Source organism: Diorhabda carinulata, unplaced genomic scaffold (assembly GCF_026250575.1).
Source record: "Diorhabda carinulata isolate Delta unplaced genomic scaffold, icDioCari1.1 Dcau_14, whole genome shotgun sequence".
NCBI classification, from domain to species: Eukaryota; Metazoa; Arthropoda; class Insecta; order Coleoptera; family Chrysomelidae; genus Diorhabda; species Diorhabda carinulata.
Window position 1 is genome coordinate 340,001 of NW_026613959.1, and position 4,873 is coordinate 344,873.

Sequence of the window (4,873 nt, forward strand, 5' to 3'; positions counted from 1 at the left end):
ATTCCGACTTCCATGGCCACCGTCCTGCTGTCTTAAGTTACCAACGCCTTTCATGGTATCCCATAAGCGTCGATTTTGGCGCTTTAACTCGACGTTTGGTTCATCCCACAGCGCCAGTTCTGCTTACCAAAAATGTAACCAACAGTCGTTCCGGGACAGAATCGGCATTATGTCCGATTACCGTCAAACACGAAACGCTCTTGCTACGGGCCGAACGCTAATTAATCTAGCGGCCCCGCGCCATATTTCTACCGTCGAGCGAGTCTGTCGGAACATCGAGGGTCCCCATGAATTCGAATAAAATCAAGTGGTCTACCACCTCGAGTCTTAGACAGACACCCAACGGATCACGACGTCCTACTAGAGGAAAAGTGCACGCGTTCGATATCGATTAGAAAAACGTAAAACGCGATTTATTGTAATATGCCGAAACACAAACAATATCCGTCATACAAACGTTCAACTTCAATTATCGAAACGCGAATGAATTTCCTCTTTCGACCTTTCGGGTTTCTCAGGTTTACCCCTGAACGGTTTCACGTACTCTTGAACTCTCTCTTCAAAGTGCTTTTCAACTTTCCCTCACGGTACTTGTTCGCTATCGGTCTCGTGGTCATATTTAGCCTTAGATGGAGTTTACCACCCACTTAGGGCTGCACTCTCAAGCAACCCGACTCTCAGGAGAGATCCTCACGCAATCGGCAACGGTCGCTACGGGCCTGGCACCCTCTATGGGCTGTGGCCCCGTTCAAGAAGGACTTGGACGCGCCGCACGATCTCGTGATAAACGGATCCTCCCTAACACCACATTTCCCGGTGGCCGATATCGACCACGGGATTCGGTGCTGGGCTTTTCCCTGTTCGCTCGCAGCTACTGAGGGAATCCTAGTTAGTTTCTTTTCCTCCGCTTAGTAATATGCTTAAATTCAGCGGGTAATCTCACCTGCTCTGAGGTCGATATATTTATAATATATCTCTTATAATATTTAAATACAATTCGCCAAACTATCATAAAAAAAAACGTGTGTTTAATAATAATATCATCTCTCATATGAAATATAACATTATTTGTTTTTATTTAAAGAGTCGGCAGCAGCAGCATCAGCATCAGCATCAGCATCAGCATCAGCATCAGCAACACACCACCAGCCTTTATACATATATAATATTTTTAATATATATAATTCATATATTTTGTCGATATACCGTGTGTATAAATGATATAAATAAAACACTGGTCAGACGTCCAGTCTTCGAAACTTTATTATTTCTCTCGGACACGACGACCGCGTTATCATTTTATCATAAATATATTATATATACACACACACTTATTTATCGACTATATATACGTCGTATATATGTATAATATATATATATTATATATAAATATAACTCTCTACCAAACAAATTTTATGTATTTCATATAAATACACGATTAATTTATGGTATAGCGGGTTGTGTTCAAAAATTGCGTAACTTTTTCTATAAAAATTTACGCTGCTTTTCGCACTTTAGGATGCCGCACAAATACAAAAAAAAATACGCACAAGTTTGTATGTGCATGTGTTTTTTCTTAATTAGTGTGCGTTATTGTTTCACATCCAACACGCTTAGGCATTATTTTTCTTTAATAAATAGAAAAATTTTAAATTCTAAGCAGTCTTTTAAATTGATACGACCCTCAGTCAGGAGTGGTCCGGGAACGAGTATCCGAGGACCGCAATGTGCGTTCGAAATGTCGATGTTCATGTGTCCTGCAGTTCACAAGTTGACGCGCAATTAGCTGCGTTCTTCATCGACCCACGAGCCAAGTGATTCACCGTTCAGGGTAATCATTTTATTATTATGTCGTTTTCTCATATTCTATTCGTCGTATTTTTAATATTTGATTATTATTAAATTAATAATATTATTATAATATCTTATACGCGTATAGAAAATTTATATAACGACATTTTTTATATATATATATATATATATATATATATATATATATTATAATAAATGGTAATTATTCGAAACTTTTAGAGAAATTATAATATCGTACTTTGATATATCTGATAAATTTTAACCGCTGCACATGTTTTATTACAAACGAGGCGCGCATAGACAGATATCTCGCACGATATATTCCTCCTCTTTATATTATTACAGTTTTTTTTTTATCTTGAAAGTTTTATACAAATTTCGACGGTCGGGCGTAAATCTTCGAACACCTTCGAAATAATACATAAAATATTATTTCTAAAACGAATTTTTATACATATCGATAGAATCGACATGTGCTTAAATTTCGTTTAGGTACCCGGATGAAAATGTCTCAATAACATAATCATCACATATAATCTTGTCGATATTTTCTTGTATTACCTTCAAACGATAAAAAACTTAGGTAATAATATAATAAACGAAATAAAATTTATCCATAAAAATATAGACACACACACGACAACAGACGACGTTTCAATAAACTATATATTTTTCGTTTATTATAATAACGATTCTTTATCAGAACGTTTTTAGTTAACAAGAAATTTTGTTAATGATCGTTCCGTCAATCGTTATAATATATAATAATACATATGTTGTTATTGTTGTGTCGTCATCGTCGTCGACGCCTTCTATAAACTATGATAAAAATTTTTCGTTATATTTTTATTGGAAAAATTTATATATGTAAATATATTTTTATAGACGTATGAATTATATTTATCTTTTTTTTTTTAATTTTATTCGAAACTTGTTCGAATTTTGTAAAAATTAAAAAAAGATTTCAATATATATACATCTATAATATATATATATATATATATATATATATAATTTATAACATATATAAATTTCTTTTGAAGAGTTCGATAATTTTGTAGAAGAAAATTCTCTTTTACAATTAATACAGACTTGATTTCGTTTTTTTTTTTTTTGTTTAAAAACGAACAAATACTCTGTAATGATCCTTCCGCAGGTTCACCTACGGAAACCTTGTTACGACTTTTACTTCCTCTAAATGATCAAGTTTGGTCATCTTTCCGAAGCATCGGCGACGCCGAAACGCCACCGCGCTCAGTCCGAAGACCTCACTAAATCATTCAATCGGTAGTAGCGACGGGCGGTGTGTACAAAGGGCAGGGACGTAATCAACGCGAGCTTATGACTCGCGCTTACTGGGAATTCCTCGTTCATGGGGAACAATTGCAAGCCCCAATCCCTAGCACGAAGGAGGTTCAGCGGGTTACCCGGGCCGCTCGGCCAGGGAGGACACGCTGATTCCTTCAGTGTAGCGCGCGTGCGGCCCAGAACATCTAAGGGCATCACAGACCTGTTATTGCTCAATCTCGTGCGGCTAGAAGCCGCCTGTCCCTCTAAGAAGAATTATTTGTACGCCGACAGTAAAAACCGCGAACGGCAAGAGCCGAAACTCAATACCGACGGGCCTTTGGGATGTCGAAATACGCCTAGTTAGCAGGCTAGAGTCTCGTTCGTTATCGGAATTAACCAGACAAATCGCTCCACCAACTAAGAACGGCCATGCACCACCACCCACCGAATCAAGAAAGAGCTCTCAATCTGTCAATCCTTCCGGTGTCCGGGCCTGGTGAGGTTTCCCGTGTTGAGTCAAATTAAGCCGCAGGCTCCACTCCTGGTGGTGCCCTTCCGTCAATTCCTTTAAGTTTCAGCTTTGCAACCATACTTCCCCCGGAACCCAAAAGCTTTGGTTTCCCGGAAGCTGCCCGCCGAGTCATCGGAGGAACGTCGGCGGATCGCTAGCTGGCATCGTTTATGGTTAGAACTAGGGCGGTATCTGATCGCCTTCGAACCTCTAACTTTCGTTCTTGATCAATGAAAGCGTTTTTGGCAAATGCTTTCGCTTCTGTCCGTCTTGCGACGATCCAAGAATTTCACCTCTAACGTCGCAATACGAATGCCCCCATCCGTTCCTATTAATCATTACCTCGGGGTTCCGAAAACCAACAAAATAGAACCGAGGTCCTATTCCATTATTCCATGCACACAGTATTCAGGCAAAATTTTGGCCTGCTTTAAGCACTCTAATTTGTTCAAAGTAAACGTGCCGGCCCACCTCGACACTCAGTCAAGAGCACCGCGGCGGGATTGAGTTGGGCCGCCCTTGCGAGCTAAGCCCACCGGCAGGACGTCCCACGACACGCCAGTTAACACCGCGTACGATGAACCAGCGGCGTGGGACACAGATTCGACTACGAGCTTTTTAACCGCAACAACTTTAATATACGCTATTGGAGCTGGAATTACCGCGGCTGCTGGCACCAGACTTGCCCTCCAATTGATCCTCGTTAAAGGGTTTAGAGTGTACTCATTCCGATTACGGGGCCTCGGATGAGTCCCGTATCGTTATTTTTCGTCACTACCTCCCCGTGCCGGGAGTGGGTAATTTGCGCGCCTGCTGCCTTCCTTGGATGTGGTAGCCGTTTCTCAGGCTCCCTCTCCGGAATCGAACCCTGATTCCCCGTTACCCGTTACAACCATGGTAGGCGCAGAACCTACCATCGACAGTTGATAAGGCAGACATTTGAAAGATGCGTCGCCGGTGCGAGACCGTGCGATCAGCGAAAAGTTATTCAGAGTCACCAAATTGTACGATGACGAGCAAGCCCGCCACCGATTGGTTTTGATCTAATAAAAGCGCTCCTTCCGTCTCCGGTCGGAACTCTGTTTGCATGTATTAGCTCTAGAATTACCACAGTTATCCAAGTAAATGTGGGTACGATCTAAGGAACCATAACTGATTTAATGAGCCTTTCGCGGTTTCACCTTAATTTGGCTTGTACTGAGACATGCATGGCTTAATCTTTGAGACAAGCATATGACTACTGGCAGGATCAACCAGGGA

General features: G+C 40.7%; 2 non-coding genes and 1 pseudogene across 2 annotated transcripts; all 3 read right to left on the reverse strand.

Annotated features, from left to right (window-relative positions):
- LOC130903160 (large subunit ribosomal RNA) overlaps positions 1-957 on the reverse strand; it is a 3,461-nt pseudogene extending 2,504 nt beyond the window's left edge.
- A 721-nt stretch (positions 958-1,678) lies between these two features.
- Positions 1,679-1,834, reverse strand: LOC130903166 (5.8S ribosomal RNA). The gene has a single exon (XR_009060574.1). It is a non-coding gene; the product is annotated as a 5.8S ribosomal RNA (ribosomal RNA).
- Positions 1,835-2,951: 1,117 nt separating this feature from the next.
- Positions 2,952-4,873, reverse strand: LOC130903198 (small subunit ribosomal RNA). Its single transcript, XR_009060605.1, has one exon. It is a non-coding gene; the product is annotated as a small subunit ribosomal RNA (ribosomal RNA).